Source organism: Lissotriton helveticus, chromosome 1_1, assembly GCF_964261635.1.
Source record: "Lissotriton helveticus chromosome 1_1, aLisHel1.1, whole genome shotgun sequence".
Taxonomy (NCBI): Eukaryota; Metazoa; Chordata; class Amphibia; order Caudata; family Salamandridae; genus Lissotriton; species Lissotriton helveticus.
This window is the reverse complement of record NC_136057.1, coordinates 622,967,044-622,988,237: the sequence shown is the minus strand read 5'-3', so window position 1 is coordinate 622,988,237 and position 21,194 is coordinate 622,967,044. Positions and strand designations below refer to the sequence as shown.

Here is a 21,194-nt window from a genome sequence, read left to right as displayed (position 1 = left end):
TACAGATTGTGCTAAAAATACTAGACAGCCCTGGGAGAAAATCCTACAGAGTCAGATTTTCCAGCTGGAGTCTGCAACGCCGCCTTCACAAACCTTGACAGATATAAGACGGCAGTTGTTCTCCTTAACACCGCACAGTACCCGAGACATCGAGTTACAGATCAAAAGTGCGTCCACTTTACCGTAATGGCTGGCAGGCAACAAGAGTGGAGGGGCCGGCAGGCCAAGTGTGAAAAAACGACTTACCTCCACGCAGATTCTGCAGTCCCCTCTCCTCCGTGGTGTTGTTCTTCGTCATCTCTTTGGAACCAGGAAGCACATAGGCTCTCTCCCATGACCAATCTTAACGCTGCGTTGCAGCGTTGTGATTGATGTAGGCACCGTGGATCAGCGCTCAGACAGGGACTAGGAGGCTTTGCATGTTCCTCACCGGCTGTGTAATGCAGCCTGGTGGGGAACATACAAAGTGCGCATGACTGCTTGGGGGCCCAAGCGGGCTGACCAAGCGGTCGTGCCCACTTAAGTGTAAACGACTCCTCCTACGGGACGTCCCGGAAGTGCTGGCCCTGCAAAACTTGGCTGGGAAAAAATGATAATAACAGAAATAACTTCTGTTATTATTATTATAATATATATATTTTTAACTGCTCCGCGAGCAGTGCAGCGATACTCTTAGCCACCGCTGGCACCTTAAACAGCGTGTTCAGGTTTGTCGCCACCTTTGCAAATTACATCCTTCACTGAGTTTAAGGTTTTGTGTTCTTTTCACAAAGTGGTTGATAATGTGTTATCTGGCTTTCACATCCCAAGTGTTTTCTCTGTTGGGACACTGTTGGTGTGATGCCAGTTATGGAAAATACAAGCTGCCACAAAATAATACTAAAGAAAGTGTCCATGTGAAGGAGACAATGCCTGCATTTGAAGTTGGTTCTTGAGCTTAAACACTCAATTGAGAGCCTAAAATGTAATCAGCGACAATGTAACTTCTAAAAGGAGCAAAAATAAACGTGTAACCGTATTAGATTTCGAGTTTAAAAAGGTTAAACATAAGTGAAAATATTGAGAGGCAGAAGGTGGACTTCAGTGCCTTTTGGCTATGTTCGCGCTATACCATTATGACATACATGCATTCAAACCATCTGGCAGGATGGGTGCTTGTATACTGGCCCCTTCAATGGCATTAATGGACATAAGTGTTTGGGGGCGAATTAAAAAGAAAAATACAAAATAATAAACATAGGCAGTACAAAGCCAGTAGGTCTCGCTAAGATGTATGTGAGGATTTAAGAGTCACACATATACATGTCAAAATAAATGTTGTAAAAAGGTAGACGTTTTGTGTGCAAAAAAAATAACATATTAGTTCTGAACTGACATTTTTTTAACATGCTAACTAAGATGTTTTCTCCTCTCCTCAACCAGTAGGATTCTTTTTCCAAATTTAAAACATAGAACTGATGATTGCTTTCAAAGGGACATCAGCTATAATGTTCTTTTACTGCTTACAAAGGGAGCTTCTCACTTATGTATCATAGGGTCAGCCTCCTTGTTTTGCACACAACAAGTTAACCTAGCTCCAAAGAGTAAGTAGGTAGAACAAATGTGAATAGCATTTCTATTACCACTTCAGATATCCTTGAGATTTCCGATTCTTCCATTTCTACAACGAAACTATCAGTATGTCATTAACTGCTCATAACCAGGAAAGGTGTTCTTATTAGTTGAGGGAGGCCCTTAGGGAACCCAAAGGATCCTGGATAGTAGTCATTGTTACTCTAAATGGTTTTACTTCTGTAATCGTTAAAACATGGCCACTATTTAGGAAATACATCCACGTATTTTTTTTTAATGCATGTGTACATTTAATCATAAGGTATCAATATTTTAAGTTTGAAATTAATTAGTATCATCCCGTTATTTTTTGGGATTTGTGCAAGTGTAAAAACCGCCACGTTCTTTCTTATTTTTATAGGTTAAACCCCAAACCACTTTTCTATAACTTTTTAAAATGCGGGTTGTTGGAAATGGGATCCCTGGCTGGTCAGGGCTTTCGCCAAAGTCAGTCAGAGACCACCACTCCCAAGTCAGGGCAAGGGAGTGACACGCCAAGATAACCCCTGCTCACCCTCTAGGTAACGTGGCGCGAGCAGCAAGGCTAAACTTGGAGGCGATGTAAGTTAAGTATTTGCGCACGCACCCCAGCAACAACACCCAAAGGCCCACCACAAAGGAAACTCCACACAAGGTTATATAAAAATAGCCTTTGTATTACACCAAAACACATTAGATAAAACACACACTTTACAATGTGCCAGAGGCACGGGCAGAATTTACAAGGGATTATTTACAAGACAGGGCCACCTGGACCACTGTCAGGAATCAGAAGTAACACTTTCAGAAATAGCACTTAGAATATAAATCACTGTAGCACAAATATCAAAATAGAGCATACAACCAGTAACTACTGGTAACAGGACCTCACTAGCACCACCTGTACTAGGGAGAAAACAACCACCTATGTATCACAATACCTGTAGGGGTGTAAGAACATAACACATGATGCAATGCATAACATTCATTCAGAGGTGTAAAGGCACATGACGCATAAAAACACATTCAGAGGTGCAGAGAAAGTACAATTGCGCCAAACTCACGTAAGTCACCACCTGTGACTGTCCCTAGGCCCTCTGGCCTTGTTGGGGCTAGGACGCCCGGTGTCCAGTGTCAGGGTCCTAAACGTGGCAGCTGCCCACGAAGTGCTGGGCAGCTGGAGATGAGGATGGGGCCAACGCTGGAGCCTCGCAGGCTCTGGCCAAAATAATTGCCCCTAGAGCCTCTCTGGGCTCTTAATTAACAATCTGGCACTTCGAGCCTCTCAGGGCTCTAAATACAACTGTGGCGCCTTTCTTGTGGGAGTCCCCCCCTCTGGGGGACTCAAGAACACTGGCCCGTCGTTGGAGCCCCCCTCCTGGGGACTCGAAGTGAAAATGGGGCGCTTGGAGCCTCTCAGGGCTCGTGAAATAATAGCCCCCTTGAGCCTCTCGGGCTCAACTACCAAATTATGCCCCCGGAGCCTCGGGCTCGCAAAGAAGATGTGGGCGGGAGCCTCTCTGGCCTCTACACAAACGTGGCGCCGTGAGCCTCGCACTGGAGGGGAGGGGCGGGCACCGTCAATGTGCCCCGACGCCCCCCTCTCCCTGAGCAGTCACTCACCGGCTTCTTTAGATGCTCCCTCGGTCTGGGGAGTAGCGCGTCTCCTCTGCCCGGCGGTTCTTCTTCTCCCCGGGGCTCTCCCTTCACATGGGAGCCCCGGCAGGCAGCAGCTTCCGCCTGCCTCTCTCCTGCCCCCGGCCTGCCTGACTTCCGGGTCACGGCTGTGGGGGCGGGACTTCTGTCGGGCCGCGCTCGGATTGGCCAGCCGGCAGAACACTTCCGGGTCGTCGCGGGCAGCGCGGCGGCCCGTCTCCGGAAGTCCTTAGGTTGGGGAATAGTTAACCGAAGAGTGGGCTCCCTCGAGTTAAATAAATCGAACCAATATGCGACGTGGGCAGCCGCTCGAACAGCGAAATGCAGGGTGGGCACCTGCCTTACAGAAAGCGCTCCCAAGCGCTCTAAGACAATGCACAGCGCCCCTGGACAATACAGCGCTCCCAAGCGCTGTGGGCACAAACTACAGCGCCAGGACAAAATAAAGCGCTCTTAAGCGCTAGAGGCCAAAACAAAGCGCTCCCAGGCGCTGGGGGCCAACAAGCCCAGCAAAAGTCGTCCTAGGCAGGCAGGGGGGGCAAGGCTGGGCCTGGGGCCAGCTCACTGGCCCTCCAGGCAGGGAGGCAGTCCAAGTGGCGGTTCCTCCTGGCCCCAGCAGCAGCAACAGCCCCCCTCAAGTAGGATCAGGAAAGAACAACTTCTGTGGGGACACAGCCCCATTTTTATACACCATATTCCTTTGTCTGAGGGCAGGGTGGGGGCGGAACCAGTCGCAGCTGGTTCTTGAGTACTCTGTTTACCTCAACCACCCTCTCTATTCACTGGCAGGGCTTGGGTCATTAGACACACCACAGGGGGGCGGAGCCAGCATTGTGTGGGGGAAAACCCAGCCCATCCAGGACACAGGTACACTCCTCCCACACATCACTCATGCTAATCTCCCACTCACCACCGGGCAGACCCATCCAGACTTCCTGGAGCCTGGCATGCCAGCCAGCTCCAGCCAATCACACTCCAGCACCCTCACTGCACATGTACAGCCATGTCTAGAAGTAGCACTTCCCTTCTAGACACATACGTGCCGCATACACCATCTCGCAGCATTCACTCAAGCCTGTACACCCCACGCATCAGGAACTACCAGGGACACATACATTCCCCATGCATTCCTATGGGCGGGCAGGCCTAGCTCGGCACATGCACTCAGAGTGCGCACGCACTTTCCACTAGGACACAGTGAAAGTGCGCAGAATCCAAAAATCACTATCACCAGGTCACCATTACCAGCAAAAAGTTTAGGGGTGAACCTGCCCTAAGGGCCAAAGTCCAACACGGGTTAACCACTTCAAGCCCCTTTTTTCTCTTTCTACCCTCCTAATACCCTAAATATATATACCTTTAATACAAATGTCTCAGGGACGGACGCACGCGCACATACACACACACACACACACTTAGTGAAACTTTCAGATATATTTGTATACAACCTAGTTATTCCTTCAACAAACCTAATGTCTTCAACACATGCACAAGTATGTATATTCGTTCATAAACTTATATATACATATCGAAAACAGAAATATTTATTTATTTTTTAATTTCAAAGTATTTTATAGATTTTTCATTAACAAATACATTAGCATTTCTGTCGCAGGGTTAGCCAAACATAGTATTTTTATTGATAGATTTATCAAGCAACTGACATACTCTCTCAATGCCTTAAATTCACACACAATTTTTTTTCTATTGAAAAAAAACAGTTTAAAAATAAGTTCTAGTTCTGTTTCAGACTTGTCACCCCACTGAAAATACCCAGTTATCATTAGTGATGCGCACACCATAACCTGTGCTGTCCATCATTCTTTTCTGTTATTTTTTTAATTATTATTATTTTTTATATTTTATTTTCGATGTGGCAGCAAAGAAATATATTGCATAATATCATATCAGATTTTTGCTTTTAAAATAGAGAAAAAGCGAGACGTGGCCAAGATGACGGCGAGGTAGGACGCTGGGTTCCTTCGCTCTTGCCTGCCGCTGGCCCGACAATGCGATTACCACTGCGTATATTTGGTGACAAGGGATTCATTCCGCTGAATTTCATCCTTAGAAGGGCCCAGACCAGTTTGAGTGACTTCGTGCAGCTGACACGGTGCGGCCGCTGAAGAGCGGTGCGGCCTTTTACGAATGCCGCAGCTGGAGCGGGCGTTGTGGGCCCAGCCCTGTTCGCAGTCCAGTGGAGCACCGGAGTACTAGCGTCTCATAATGCAGTCGAAGTGCCTGCTGCTGGCCCGGTTGCCACGCCCAACTGCACATGCACTGATCACAGGGGCGAGCACTATCGCATGTTGCCCCCTGGAAGGTCCACGGCGATCGGAGCGGCTCCGCCATGAGGGAGACACGAGGTAACACTGCTGAGGCAGGGCGGTGTAGCTGCTGATAAGGGTCGTGAGGGGAGAAGGAGTGGCTGGCCGGCTCAGCACCTGATCTGGCAAATGCTGGAGAGCAACTGGTCTGCTCTGGTGCTAGCAAGGTGAGCGGCACGAGCCAGGCACGATTGGGGCCCACACAGTCCGGGGAGTAAGGCCCCGCGGAGGCCAAGTGACCACAGGATGGACTCTCCCGCTCAAGACAAGGACTCCTGCGCAGCCGAAGCTGTAGAGTGGGGAGCGCCCTGCCGTGTGCACTTGGGCCTTGCCTTGGGACGGCTTTGATTTGGGCCCTCTGCATCACACAGACACATGGACCCTGGGCCTAAGTAGCAGCGACTGAACAGAGTCTTGGTCACTGGGAGTCACAAGCAGGTGAGAGCCCAGGCGCATCAGTGGCACATAAGGAGATGGTAGCTGCCGGAAGCTACCCTGGGGGCCCGGGTGCGCCCTATAGACCTTACAACCCCAGGGGCGGCACGGGATTACCGACACCCCTCGCACCGCTCTAGCAGACGGGCCCAGCTCGAAGAATGCAGGCAGCGGTGCACTAATCCTCGAGGGGGAGTTACTGAAGGAGGCACCAGCTACCAGGACCTTCCCACAGGTGTCCGCGGATATGGGTGTGGAGGCGCGCTCTGGAGCACTGGCACCCTCTGTGAGAATACTGGGCTACAACACGCAGTGGCTGTGGGACAGGCAGATATCTAGATCAGCTGGGTTTAACAATACGCCGGGGCGGCAGCGAATCGCCCCTCGAGCGGCCACGGCTGCCTGCTTAGGACTGGTACTATGACCTCCACTCGAGGGAAGAAAGACCAAACACTTAAAGATTTGTTCGCACGTCCTCAGGGCGGCAGAACAATGGCTCAACGATGAACCGGTGACACGCGCATTTCCCCCAGCGACAAACTAGTGACAACACTAAGCGGGTCTTGCATATCATTGAGAAGGCCTCAAGGACCCCAGCAGAGTATATGCTCCTGACCATAGACGCCGAGAAGGCTTTCGACAGGGTCCATTGGCCATACCTTGAACAGGTACTGTCTTTCTTTGGCCTAGGAGAGAAAATGAGGACACTACTCCTAATCTGCAATCATTTTCCCATAGCGATAGTTAGAATCAATGGGCATACATCAACCCCCTTTCCTATCGGAAGAGGTACAAGACAGGGGTGTCCTCTTCCGCCCCTGCTCTTTGCATTATATATGGAACCCATGGCGCAAAGAGTGAGATCACAGCCATATATTGTCGGGTCCCGTTTGGTGGGGACATGCATACTATTATACTGTATGCAGATGATATATTGGTGACACTGGCCAAACCAGTCATCGCACTAGGAGCCTTCCTCGCAGAACTGGACTCCTTTGTGAAGTCCTCGGGATTTAAAGTGAACATTGAGAAATCTGTTGCCCTCAACATCTACCTGCCACCCCAAGTTTTGAAAGGTCTGCAGAGCCAACACCAAAACACACAAGATGATGGACGGAATGTTGCACAATGGCAAAACATTCACCCCCAGTCAAAGATCTGGGTTTAATCCATTGTTATTTTCTTCACCAAGCCAACACCCCATACAATGGGCGAGTAGCGCAGTACCATATTTGGGAATCCAATTGGCATCCACATTGCAGGCTACAGTTACAGTTAATTACTGCATACACGGATCCGCTTAGATCCGCAAAGGTGGAAATACTATCCTATTTCATGGCTAGGGAGAATAGCCGCAATCAAAATGACAGTCCTTCCCAAAATCTTGTATCTGTTTCTAACACGCCACCTGCAAACCCCTATGGTCTGATTCAGCAGATACATACGGAGATTACGCACTTTAGTTGGCAAAGCCGCAAACCGTGTATGAAGAAAATCATTGCTCCCTGCCGCCAGGCGAGGGAGGGTTGGGGATTCCCGACCTACAGCTTTATTATTACGCAGCATAATTGAGACACCTGGTGGAGTGGAGCCTTACAGAATCTGAGAAACATTGGTTATTTCAGGATCGGTGGTGTCAGGCACATCTCTTCAGAAGATCCCCTTTCTTAAAAAATCACTTGGTCCCCCAAATTTGTATGCATCCCACATAATACATACAACATTAGCTGCTTGGGACCACACCAGCATCAAATACAATCTGACCATCTTCCCCTCCCCTCTTACTCTGCTTTTCGATAATCTAGAGTTCGGTTCGGGGGTGGGTGAGAAGGCCTTCGTACATTGGTGCACTTTGGAGTGCCGTACCTTAGGACACCTATTTGACATTGAGGGCGTGCTCTCTTTCCCACAGATCAAAGCGGACTACAGGATTCCTGAGACAGACGGTTACGCTATTTACAGCTCCGGCATTGGGCACTACAACCCCATAATAGGCCACATGTGCAGAGACATCTCACACCTTACGAAAAGTGGCTCATAACTAGGGCTTCGGACAAGAAGCTAATCTCTTACCTGTACAGGATGTTAACCACACGACACATTTCCCACAGATCAAAGCGGACTACAGGATTCCTGAGACAGACGGTTACGCTATTTACAGCTCCGGCATTGGGCACTACAACCCCATAATAGGCCACATGTGCAGAGACATCTCACACCTTACGAAAAGTGGCTCATAACTAGGGCGTCGGACAAGAAGCTAATCTCTTACCTGTACAGGATGTTAACCACACGACACAGTCTGGGAGAGAGATCTGGGACGGGAGCTGAGTGGTAAGGAGTTGGAGGGGGTATACCATAGGGCACGACATACAGCGAGTAATATGGGGCTGACCGAAGAGGTGATGAAGGTGGCTACCTATTGGTATTACACTCCAGTGCGAATGCACAGGGTGGACCCCAAACACAGTGCAGAATGGGGTACATTGGGACATATTCTGTGGGAATGCGAACACCTACAACAGTATTGGTCTCAGATTCTGGATAGATTGCCATGCATCTGGATACCCAGTTGCCTAGATTTCCAGCCTACAGGCTTTTAGGGGTGCCAAACCTGTTAAGATATCCCCTAAAGTCCAAGAGAGGTCGACCACTTGGGATAGCTTTGGGAACAGCTATTCAAAATATCTTGATTCACTGGAGAACTCGCCTTATTCCCACCCACATGGGTTAGCTCCAACGACTGTGGCACATATTGGGGATGGAGAAAATAACTCACATTATTCGGAAAAGGTTCGACTTTTGGAGAACCATGGCAGCCGTTCCCGTCACTACTCACATCTGAGTTCCGTGAATTCACCTGCCCTAAATACTTATGCTTATTACGCTTACCAGAGGCTAGTGCCTCTGCTGCCCCGAACACACACCATCAGGAAACATCGCAATTCTAAATCAGTCATAGATCTTACGGTGAATGAGGAATGCGGGTGGAGGAGGGGTGGGGGTAATGTGTGTATCCTTGTTTTCATTAATTTTGGCCAGATGCTAAATGTACTGGGCTAGATGTAGTCGACGATAAAGCAAAGTATTAATGTGACATTGTCTAGAAATTCCAATATAAAGATTTAAACCTAAAAGAGAGAAAGAGCGCACAAAAACAGAAGGGCAGTACCTTTCTAAAATTCCTTCCAGATTCTGAATCCTAAATTAATTTCACCCTTTATATTTAGAGAGTATTTAATTTATCAAGAAGATTTCCTAACCCAATCATTCTCTTTTGAAAAACAAAGTTATAATTCAGGTTTTTCTTTGATTTAGAAAAAATCCTGGTCGTTGTTTTTAGCCCTAGTTAGTTATGTTTTACCCTCTTGTGTAGGTGAGGATAAGTAATTTATTTAACATTGCCGGACTAAACACTTTTGCAACTGCAATCTTTCTTAATTCTCCTTCTTTCACTTATTAGTTCTGTAAGCAATCACTTTATGTCAAATGAAGGGCATCAAGGCTCCTGTAAGAGGCAGGCTTAGTATACGGTGCATACTTATTTAAGTGAAGCACCTTGCACTAATCCAGACAACCATTATGGTTACTTTTGTGGTTTTAGACAACCCTAGAAAGCTTTCTTGGTGGTAGCTGTGGACAGCAGCCTTCAGGCTTAGTCAAGGAGTGTTAACAGCTTGTTTTACCAGGACTAATCATATAGTTACGGTTAAACAAAAAAGAACCACGCTGTGTAGTTATAGAAATAGTTATATTGATTATACACACCTGGAGATATCATCACAAAATACACACAATATTTCAAATTGAAACAGGTAAGTAAGCACAAATACACAGTGGTCTCCAGGGGGAGTCCAAAACATATATTAAAGGAGTGGAATGCAAACTGTGATCAATGTCCACACTTGGACCAGGAGACTCAGAAGAGCTGGGGACCCAAGTAACCACCCAAGGTAAGTACCCAGGAAATCCACAGAGGCTGTGTTCAGAGAGGAAACACATCCGCGTACTTAATGCAAGTCAATGGGAAAGTCTCAGTTGCTGTTTTTAAGAAGAAGGACCCTTCCCTGAAGAAACCCCATGGAAGATGGAAGGTTGGAAAGTTATCCCCCCCCCCGGTGGATACCCCAGGAACCAGGATACTTACACCAGTGAAGCCGGGTGCATAGATGCGAAGTAACGTCGGAAACCACCGTAGACCACAATGGAGGGTTTCTGTAACAATGCCACGGGCAAAGAAGGTGAAAGTGTCCGGTGGAACCCAAGGATGGACTCTTGAGGAGGACCTGCAAGCACAGGGGACAGAGTCTATGCCACTCTGAAGTGACCAGGACGCACGGAATACCAGTGACCACGGATGACTGAAGATGCAGGAGAGTTGATGGTGACCTTGTTGCTGCAGCTGTTAAGACCAGGCGAAGCTGTCGAAGACCAGGACCATTTCACAAGCTTTCCACTTCAGAAGTCGAGACCAGGGGGTTGGTGTCCGGCGGGAGCACCAACAAGTCTTGGCAGCAGCAACAGACGTGGTAAACTAAGGTGAGACAAGGCATATGTGACATAGATAGGGCTACAGCATGAGAACGGCTAGTAGGGGAGCTAATTGCCAATGGACATGAAGAGGAGAGGGTAGAAACATCACAGCCCGCAACGCCTGTCAGGAGAGGGAGAGAACAAGGCTAGACAGAATAGAGTATGGGCTGGCTGAGGACACCCACTCTGCTACTTGAGGAGACATATCCGCAAGGGACATGAAGAAGCCCAGGTGTGTAAAGACTACCTGAATAGAGGGCTATCCGAAAGCATGTGCAACTCAAGGGGGGGGCGGTTTAAGGGATAGTTTAAGTTACTGTTAAGAGTTCCAACTTGCATGAAGACAAGAATGCACTGCTGATACTAATGTGTAAAATCCATAAAATCTGGTTTAAACAAAACAGAGACGTGGCAAACTAAGAAGACGCAGTGTCGGGACCAACAAAGTCCAAGGGATTCCACAAATGCAGGAGTGGCAGAGTAGGTCCTCAGCAAGCAGGGAGCCCAGTGAACCTAAAGACGACCCTCAAGGGGACCCACCGGCCATAGGCACAGGAGTAGCAAGAGGACCTAGAGCAGCTCACCAAAGATGCAGGTCCACAGTGCAGAGGATGCAGGGAGGACAAAGATGTTGGCAGGAAGAAATGCTGGAGGCTGGAGCTTCTTGTAGCCTGAAGATCTCTGGAGGACAATTCGAAGCGGTGCACAGGGGTTCAGTTCCAGCGGTTGCAGCGAGGGATACTGGCCTCAAACTTGCTGAGAAGACAGTGCAGGCCTCAAGGGAGTTGGAGAACCACCACCTGTGTTACTGAGCCTTTCAAAGTCCAAGGAACATCAGGAGCAACAGACAGGTCAGCTTAGCTGTGGTGCCTGCAGATGCAGAGGAGTAACTTGTTCGAGTAACTCTTTCACTTCAAGGGAGATTCCTTGGGGTGTCTTTGATTCCCACAGGTCTGGAGAAAAACGTGGAAGAAGCACAAGCACAGATGGCACAGAAGACTGGCAGAGCAAAGACACCAAGTGCAGTAGGAGTCTTCCTTGGTGCAGTCAGGTTTCTAGGCAAAGTCAAACGAAGTGCATAGTGCCTAGATGGTAGAAGTTGAAGTGGTCTCGCATTTGAATCCCAGGACAAATCTGTGCCACCCACAGGTAAGCCCCTAAGTACTCTAGGAAAAGGGTTGGGATGTTTCAGGGATTCCTCCCAGAGGAGGGACTGGACAGAGGGGTCAGTGGCTCCCTGAACTGGTTCCAAATGGAGTGTGCAAGGAGGGCTACAAATGTGGCCTTTTAAGCAGTCTGGTGGTGCTGGCAAGTGCCCCACCCCAGCTCAATACACCAAGTCCTGTCTGGGAGGTGGTTACACCTCCCTGTGACAGGAAACCTATTGTTCTACCTTCCCCTGCTCGAACTCAGCTCAGCAGTCGGATGGCAGAATCTTGTCTGTGGTTGGCAGCAGCCCTAGCTTGCTGATGGACACTGAAAGGCTGGTACCGGGAATAGAGGGGGGGTCCCGAGGGGCGCTCCCCAGTACATGGGATCCTACATGGAACACTGTAACCAGTGTTCGGATAGGATTCCAACATGTTTGAGACCAAACATGACAGGTTTCGGTGCAGCCAATACACAGACATCTCGTAATTGACTCGATGTCCACTATATGTATTAAATGGCTGCCTGCACTTACAAAGCCTGGAGAATTGACTCTGGGGTTTGTAGGGGGTGTTCTGCTGAAGCAGGGCACTCGCATGCTTATAACCTAGCACCCTACCTTCAGGATAGAAAGGCCTGCCTTAGGGGTGACTCATAGGTTTTAAGTGCAGTGACCTCAGATATAAGGAAACCTAGATCTCAAGTATTTCTCCCTCATTTTTTAATAGTACATGGGAGATCAGAAAAAATTCAACACAAGAGGAAGAGTGGAAACATCCCAAATATCATGTATACTTCCTCTCAATCGGGTATTCACGTTTCCAACAGTCAAACAGGGCAAAGTCGCCCATTAAGTCTTGCAAGAGTTTATTTGATGTAGGTTTTGTCTGTGGGCCCGTGTAGAGTCCATAGTTGGATGGTTCTCCTCCCCTCCTCTCCATGTGCCAAACTAACCTTACCACCCCACCCTGTACCCACCTACCTTGTACCCAGGCACAATGGCAAGGCACCCTTCTCTCCCTTATGGGGGTACGCTGCATTTGCACCCAGGTGAACCATCTTCAAATGGGGAATTGCCACCGCAAGGTTAATTCTTTATACTTTGCAAATAGCAATGAGGTTGAAAATTCCAAAAAGAAAATATATCTGTGCAGAGAGTACTCGCTTTTCATTTTGTGTGCTCTAACCGATGCTGCAGTATGTATTTTTGACATGTATTGCTACATATATTTCTTGTGTACTTGTGACCATATTCATATCCTCTTCTATAATACCTTTTATTATTCTAATGAATATAGTATATCATTATTACTGTAGGAAGGTAGATCCCTGACTATAGTTGCCCCCAACTTTTTGCCTGGTGTTTTGCTGGTTTTCTGACTTAGTTGACCTGGGGCCCTGCTATTCAGGACCCCAGGCCTACTGCTCTCTCTGTAAAATGGATTCCATGTACCTTAGGTACATATCTAAATTGGATACTGAGTCACCTTATCAGTCCCTGTACAGTGTACCTTAGGTACCCAGGGCATAGGTGTACCCAGGGCCTACCAGGGGCTGCAGCATGTATTATGCCACCCCTGGCTGGCCATCCAAATCTGACACAACTGGCTGCACGACAGCTGGGGCAAGGTGGTGTAATCACCCTTTGCTTTAGATATAGTATACCTATATCTAACCCTAAAATGGACACACAGATCTCCTATCAGTCACTCCTATGGCAGGCCTTAACAATCCTGAAGGCAGAGTGCTTGGAATCGTGTGAGATGGTGCTCTGGCATGAGCTGAGCCTGTCTGCGGCTTTCGGGATCCATCCCTTAGCCGTTTCCATGATATCGCATACCATATACTCTTAAGTGCATTATAATCCTCGCGGTTAAATGCCAACTCTGGTATCGCTTTATCAAAACATGTCGAGTAAGGTGTCATACGAATTGGAATACTAACCCCTCGCCAATTCTGGCGACGGGGTTAGCATTCCACCCTTCTAGAGGGACACGACATGCATGTAACCTATAACCCGGTTAAAAGTCAGACAGAGCCTTAGCATCCACAAAATGGATGCTGCCACCGAGACACAAGTCTGCCCTCCTGCTGCTGGGAGTCCTCCCAGAGCAGGAGATAAGGACAAAGGGTTTCCTGACAGGGGCGGTGCCAGCACCGTCCCAGACAGGGTTTTGTGTATTGTAGGTAGGCAGGGCTTTAGAGGAAGGTGACTGCACGTGGCACCCCGGTGCTCACTGTGCATAGGCTGGCTGGAACCAGTTCCAGGGTCACTCCAGACCCTGTGCTGGGGAAAAGCCCGCCAAGGAAGTGGGTGTAACCACCCCCCTCCCAGTCCCACCCCTAGGGCAGGACTTAGTCGCGTGCCAGCCCCTTTTTACAGGATAAAGGTAGAGACTGGCCCCCTTCCAAATCAGATCATCTTTGAATCCTGAAACTACTTTCTGCGAAAGGAACTCAAGACTTCTTCCTAAGATTTCTCCCTTGTGACTAAGGAGTAGTCACCCTGCATCCGCAGGCACCATCTAAGAACACTGCGGTCTGCTGCAAGTCCTTCCTCCGGAATCCGACTGCCCAGCTCGACGAGAACCGGCTTCCCTGGCACCTCTGACCTCTACCCACCTCTACAGCCCAGCTGAGAACCGTGGGTGCGACGAGACCTCAAGGGACCGGCCATCTGCAAGACTGCACGACTTCTTTCCAGCAAGCCCGCCGAGTGAATTCCTGGTGAGTGCTTTGGGGTCCGAGAAGCCCCGACCCTGAGCAGCTCCAGCACCGAAGTGCAGCCCCCCAGCATCTCCACGATCTGCGTGGGGCCCTTCTGCTTTTGGCTGCTCACCGCGTTGTTTGGCTACTAGCCCGCTGGCTTGTGGCCTTCCCGACGACGCCCGACGACATTTCTGCTGCTGGTCTGGTTGCTCCAGACTGGCCCTTGCTTCCCTCCATCGGAGAAGTACCCTGGACCCTCCTGGTCCACCCAAGACGCCATTTTAGGTCCACCGCGTGGGCCTTGCATTTGCCAAGACTTGTTGCCCAATCCTGGGTCCAGCGACGTCGACAGCAAGAACCTTCGTGGGACAGCTCGCACCTCCATCCTGGTCGCCGACAACGCCTCCTGGTCCGAGAGACTGCAGAGCCCAGCAGCGCCCACTCACCTGACTGCGGTGACTTCGCCCGGTGCCATCCTGGTGCCCACTCAATCACTGGCTAGTGATTCAAGAACTTGGTCCCCTCTGCTTTCAGGTTTTCTTCTTCCTTGATCCAGGCTTGGATCCATCGAACTTTCCTCCACTGGTCGCCTGCCAGCAACTTCCTTCTTCCAGGCTCCTGGTCCGGCAACGAGATCCCCGACGTCTTTTCAGACCTATGCAGCTGCAGCCCCTGGGCTAGGTAACTTCGGCACTTCGGTGTCCCAGCATAGCCTCACTATCCTAGGGTCAGGATCCACTGTCGTTTTCTTCCTACCAGGTCGGGTTCGCCCGTGAACACTAACTTTGCCTTTACTAGCCTCCATAGACTTTGTCCCGCATCCCGCGTGAGAGTGCACACTCTGCACCCGAGTCCCCTAGGTCTCCTAGAAGTAATCTAACGATTCCCTAGTTAAGTCCTAGCGATTCCAAAGCCTATTAGTACTGTACTTACCTGCTAGTAATTTCGCATTCCACTTTTTAAGTATATGGTTTTTCGTGCCCCTCGGGCATTTGTGTATAACGTGCTAACTTAAGTATTTTCGTAAGAGTTTTGTTGTGTGCCTAGCACCCTGTCCTCATAAAGAGTACAGGGTTGTTGTGATTCTAATAAATACACTGTTTATTTTCATAACACTTGTGTGGTGTCCTTTCACTGGGTGTTCAAGGGGTAATGTGATGGTAAAACAGCTGGCTTAACACGCCCTCTAGAGTCTTAGCCTTAGACTGCTCGTATCCATGCTACTAGGATAGCTGGTCTATAAGGTTGACTTACAACCAATCATCAATAAGGGTTGTTTGGACTGATATATAGTGATCACTAGAATAGTGAACACTGCACATCAGGCCAACTTCTCACATTGGTGAGCAGCGGTTGGGATTTGAGCTTGCTGTTGTTTTACCACACATGTCCTAAGAATATCTTGTGAAAGATCACATAAGTACTAAAGGTACATATAACTTAGCTTAGAATACTCTGGGTTCTACTGAACCAGCTGTTGTAGCTCCTAGGGCCTAGCACACCCTAAACTACAACTCTAGCAAGGGATCAGTAGGCAAACATATAGTGTAGGTAAGTGCACCACTTACACCTCACTAGAAAAGCATGTCTACCCATGGAGAGGCCACTGAGACTCCCCTGGTAAGTGTTGACCCTCCACAGGTCACTTCAAGATATGCAGCTCTCAGTTTCCAGGAGATGAGACAGATCTGTGTCTCCAGGAAACTGAAGCAGGGGTCTAACCCCACCACTCCCTTTCTGATAGGTCTCTTAGAGACATATGATGCCAGAAAGATTTCTCAGTTACATGAGAATATGCCAGCCTTAGAAGGAACCTCTGGGGATCCAGACCTCCCCAACACTGCCACAGCAGTTGAGGGAGAGGAGGATCAGGAGGAACTCTCTGGGGATGAGGTAGACAAAGGTCTTGAGGTAGTCAGAAGGCTAACCAGGGCCAACTTAGACTTACTTGGGGAAGGATCTGGGGGACCCCCAGTACTGACCCTAATAAGGCCTAACCTTGGAGTTAGGAGAGATAGATCTCCTTCTAGGGACTCCCTTAGATCTCTGCACTCTAATGCCTCTTCTCAGGGGAGAAGGAATCCTCCACAGAGGAGATTTACTTCCCCTCAGAGAAGGGAGCATGAAGCTAGGATGAGACAAGCTGAACTGAGGATTGAAAGGGAAGAACTTGCCCTGGCCAAAGAGAAGCTTGCCTTTGCTAGAGAGCAGCAGATGAGTGGGTTAGCACCCACTGGTGGCAGCAATCTCCCAAGAGATAGAGAGAAGGGTTTAGATACTAAACACCTGACTAAAATAGTGCCCCCCTTTAAGCAAGGGGATGATATCCAGAAATGGATGGCTGCTCTGGAGAGGGCCTGCACTGTGCAGTGCATTCCCCAGAGTCAGTGGGCAGCTATACTGTGGCTCTCCTTTGATGGTAAAGGTAGAGATAAGCTCCTCACTACTAGAGTTGAGGATGCTAACAATTACCAGGTCCTGAAAAATGCACTGGTTGATGGGTTTGGCTTAACCACTGAGCAGTACAGGTTGCTGTTCAGAGACACCCAGAAAACTCAGTCTCAGGACTGGTCTGACTTTGTTGATTGTGCCACTAAGGCTTTGGAAGGCCAGCTACTGGGTAGTAAGGTTACTGATTTCAAAGGATTGTATAATCTAATTATGAGAGAGCAAGTCTTAAATAATTGTCAGAACCAGTTATTACACCAGCACCTGGTAGACTCTGATCTGACCTCTCCACAAGAATTGGGTAAGAGGGCAGACAAGTGGGTCAGAACCAGGATTAGGCCCAAGAACCAAGGTGGTGACCAGAAAAAGGAATCAACCAAGCCTCAAGAGAAGGGTGGGAATAAATGTCCAGATCAAACCACATCAGGGCCCCAAAAATCCTCTGAAGGGGGTGGGACCCAGAATCCTTCTAATAACCAGAAGAAACCTTATTGTTATCCCTGTAAACAGGTGGGTCATTTGAAAACTGACAGCAGTTGCCCAAAGAATAACAACAAGGAGAACATACCCCCAAGTAACATTCCCAGACCTCCTGTTACTACTAGTTGTAATCCCCCAGGTGGTGGGAGTGCCCCCAAGAATTTGGGTGCATTTACTTTGGGAGTTCCTGGGGACTCTGGCCTAACCAGGTCCCCAAACTTAGATACTCTTGTCTGTGAGACTGGCATGGGGTTTGCCAACTTCACAACTTGTCCCAACACTTTGGGCAAGTACAGACAGGAGCCCCTCATCAATGGTATAAAAGTTGAGGCCTATAGAGATACAGGGGCTAGCATCACTATGGTGACTGAGAGTCTAGTCCCCTCAAGGCAACTTTTACCTGGTGCCACATACCAGGTGACCAATATTGATGGAGTACAGAGAGATCATCCCATGGCAGTGGTCAATCTCAGCTGGGGAGGTGTCACTGGCCACAAGAGAGTGGCAGTGTCACCAAACTTGCCTGTAGATTGCCTACTGGGGAATGATTTAGAGCTCTCAGCCTGGGCTGAAGTAGAGCAAGAAACCCATTCTAGAATGGTAAACATCCATGGTAAGGGTAGTGGGGCAGTGGTAGCCACAGCCCCAGTCCAAGATATCCTCCCTGAACAGGTCAGGAGGGTTGTGCCAGTCACAACCCAATCTCAGACAACTTCCTTCCCAGAACAGGTTGTCAAGGCTGTCATGGTCACAGCCCACACCCAAACTGAGCCCCCTCCTGAAAAGGTTGGGAGAGTTGTGATGGCCACAGCTCAAACTCAGACAGATGATAGTGTTGTGAAGCCTGAAACTATGGATCACTCCACTCAGACAGAGAGCATTGAGGAGGAAGAGAAATCTCCCTCCCACCAGACTTTAGGAAAAGATCAGCCTCCTCAGGGAACTGATCTGACCCCTTGTGAAGAAACTGCCACAGAGGTAGTCAGGCCTAGCCTGGCAGAACCCCTGATGTCAGTGGACCCTTCCAAGGTGGGACCCAGTCTGGAGCAGGTAACCTGCCCCTCTCTACCCTGCCTCAGTCAGCCCAGGGCTGTAGAGGTCAGGGAGGCCAGTGGTGGACCCCAAAGGGCCCCCTGTCCAAAAGAATATCCCAATCAACAGATTAAGGGCACTGAAGCTAGTAGTACTAGCCAAGTGAAAATAAAACACACTCCTGAGGGATCCCCCTTAAAATTAGTTAGGGACCTCCCCCCGATGGACACTGCTGGGCACAGCCAAACTTGGGACCTGAGGGCCCCAGACCTGACCTGTCCCGCCAGTAAGCCAAACAGAGGGACCCAACCTCCAGCTGTAGGTAGCCAGAGGTTGACCCTGAGAGCCCAAAACAACTCAGTCTTGGAAAGAAAGGCCTCTTTGGTGGATGATGATTGGAGGAAGCTGAGCCCAAAATTAGTGGAGCCTCACTTCAGTACTCCATCTCAGCACCAGCCTTTTTCTTTGACAAAACACACCACAGGTAGAGATTCCCTATGGTGGAGACCCTCAGACACCCTTAGGGTGAGGGATTGCTTAGTGGACCATGAGATAGGGGGTAACCATGCCAGTGCTGGTACTTCCTTATATGGCCACTCAGGCAATATAGGCTTACCTGGCAAGGCTAGCCTTATCTCCTTTCGTTTGGGGGGGGGTTATGTAGGAAGGTAGATCCCTGACTATGGTTGCCCCCAACTTTTTGCCTGGTGTTTTGCTGGTTTTCTGACTTAGTTGACCTGGGGCCCTGCTATTCAGGACCCCAGGCCTACTGCTCTCTCTGTAAAATGGATTCCATGTACCTTAGGTACATATCTAAATTGGATACTGAGTCACCTTATCAGTCCCTGTACAGTGTACCTTAGGTACCCAGGGCATAGGTGTACCCAGGGCCTACCAGGGGCTGCAGCATGTATTATGCCACCCCTGGCTGGCCATCCAAATCTGACACAACTGGCTGCACGACAGCTGGGGCAAGGTGGTGTAATCACCCTTTGCTTTAGATATAGTATACCTATATCTAACCCTAAAATGGACACACAGATCTCCTATCAGTCACTCCTATGGCAGGCCTTAACAATCCTGAAGGCAGAGTGCTTGGAATCGTGTGAGATGGTGCTCTGGCATGAGCTGAGCCTGTCTGCGGCTTTCGGGATCCATCCCTTAGCCGTTTCCATGATATCGCATACCATATACTCTTAAGTGCATTATAATCCTCGCGGTTAAATGCCAACTCTGGTATCGCTTTATCAAAACATGTCGAGTAAGGTGTCATACGAATTGGAATACTAACCCCATGCCAATTCTGGCGACGGGGTTAGCATTCCACCCTTCTAGAGGGACACGACATGCATGTAACCTATAACCCGGTTAAAAGTCAGACAGAGCCTTAGCATCCACAAAATGGATGCTGCCACCGAGACACAAGTCTGCCCTCCTGCTGCTGGGAGTCCTCCCAGAGCAGGAGATAAGGACAAAGGGTTTCCTGCCAGGGGCGGTGCCAGCACCGTCCCAGACAGGGTTTTGTGTATTGTAGGTAGGCAGGGCTTTAGAGGAAGGTGACTGCACGTGGCACCCCGGTGCTCACTGTGCATAGGCTGGCTGGAACCAGTTCCAGGGTCACTCCAGACCCTGTGCTGGGGAAAAGCCCGCCAAGGAAGTGGGTGTAACCACCCCCCTCCCAGTCCCACCCCTAGGGCAGGACTTAGTCGCGTGCCAGCCCCTTTTTACAGGATAAAGGTAGAGACTGGCCCCCTTCCAAATCAGATCATCTTTGAATCCTGAAACTACTTTCTGCGAAAGGAACTCAAGACTTCTTCCTAAGATTTCTCCCTTGTGACTAAGGAGTAGTCACCCTGCATCCGCAGGCACCATCTAAGAACACTGCGGTCTGCTGCAAGTCCTTCCTCCGGAATCCGACTGCCCAGCTCGACGAGAACCGGCTTCCCTGGCACCTCTGACCTCTACCCACCTCTACAGCCCAGCTGAGAACCGTGGGTGCGACGAGACCTCAAGGGACCGGCCATCTGCAAGACTGCACGACTTCTTTCCAGCAAGCCCGCCGAGTGAATTCCTGGTGAGTGCTTTGGGGTCCGAGAAGCCCCGACCCTGAGCAGCTCCAGCACCGAAGTGCAGCCCCCCAGCATCTCCACGATCTGCGTGGGGCCCTTCTGCTTTTGGCTGCTCACCGCGTTGTTTGGCTACTAGCCCGCTGGCTTGTGGCCTTCCCGACGACGCCCGACGACATTTCTGCTGCTGGTCTGGTTGCTCCAGACTGGCCCTTGCTTCCCTCCATCGGAGAAGTACCCTGGACCCTCCTGGTCCACCCAAGACGCCATTTTAGGTCCACCGCGTGGGCCTTGCATTTGCCAAGACTTGTTGCCCAATCCTGGGTCCAGCGACGTCGACAGCAAGAACCTTCGTGGGACAGCTCGCACCTCCATCCTGGTCGCCGACAACGCCTCCTGGTCCGAGAGACTGCAGAGCCCAGCAGCCCCCACTCACCTGACTGCGGTGACTTCGCCCGGTGCCATCCTGGTGCCCACTCAATCACTGGCTAGTGATTCAAGAACTTGGTCCCCTCTGCTTTCAGGTTTTCTTCTTCCTTGATCCAGGCTTGGATCCATCGAACTTTCCTCCACTGGTCGCCTGCCAGCAACTTCCTTCTTCCAGGCTCCTGGTCCGGCAACGAGATCCCCGACGTCTTTTCAGACCTATGCAGCTGCAGCCCCTGGGCTAGGTAACTTCGGCACTTCGGTGTCCCAGCATAGCCTCACTATCCTAGGGTCAGGATCCACTGTCGTTTTCTTCCTACCAGGTCGGGTTCGCCCGTGAACA

The 21,194-nt window shown here is 49.7% G+C and overlaps 1 protein-coding gene across 1 annotated transcript in view; it reads right to left on the bottom strand.

The window, feature by feature from the left end:
• The window catches only part of LOC144770289 (poly(U)-specific endoribonuclease-like), a 364,086-nt gene that overhangs the window by 176,251 nt on the left and 166,641 nt on the right, over positions 1 to 21,194 (bottom strand). The gene's annotated exons all lie outside the window — the stretch shown is intronic.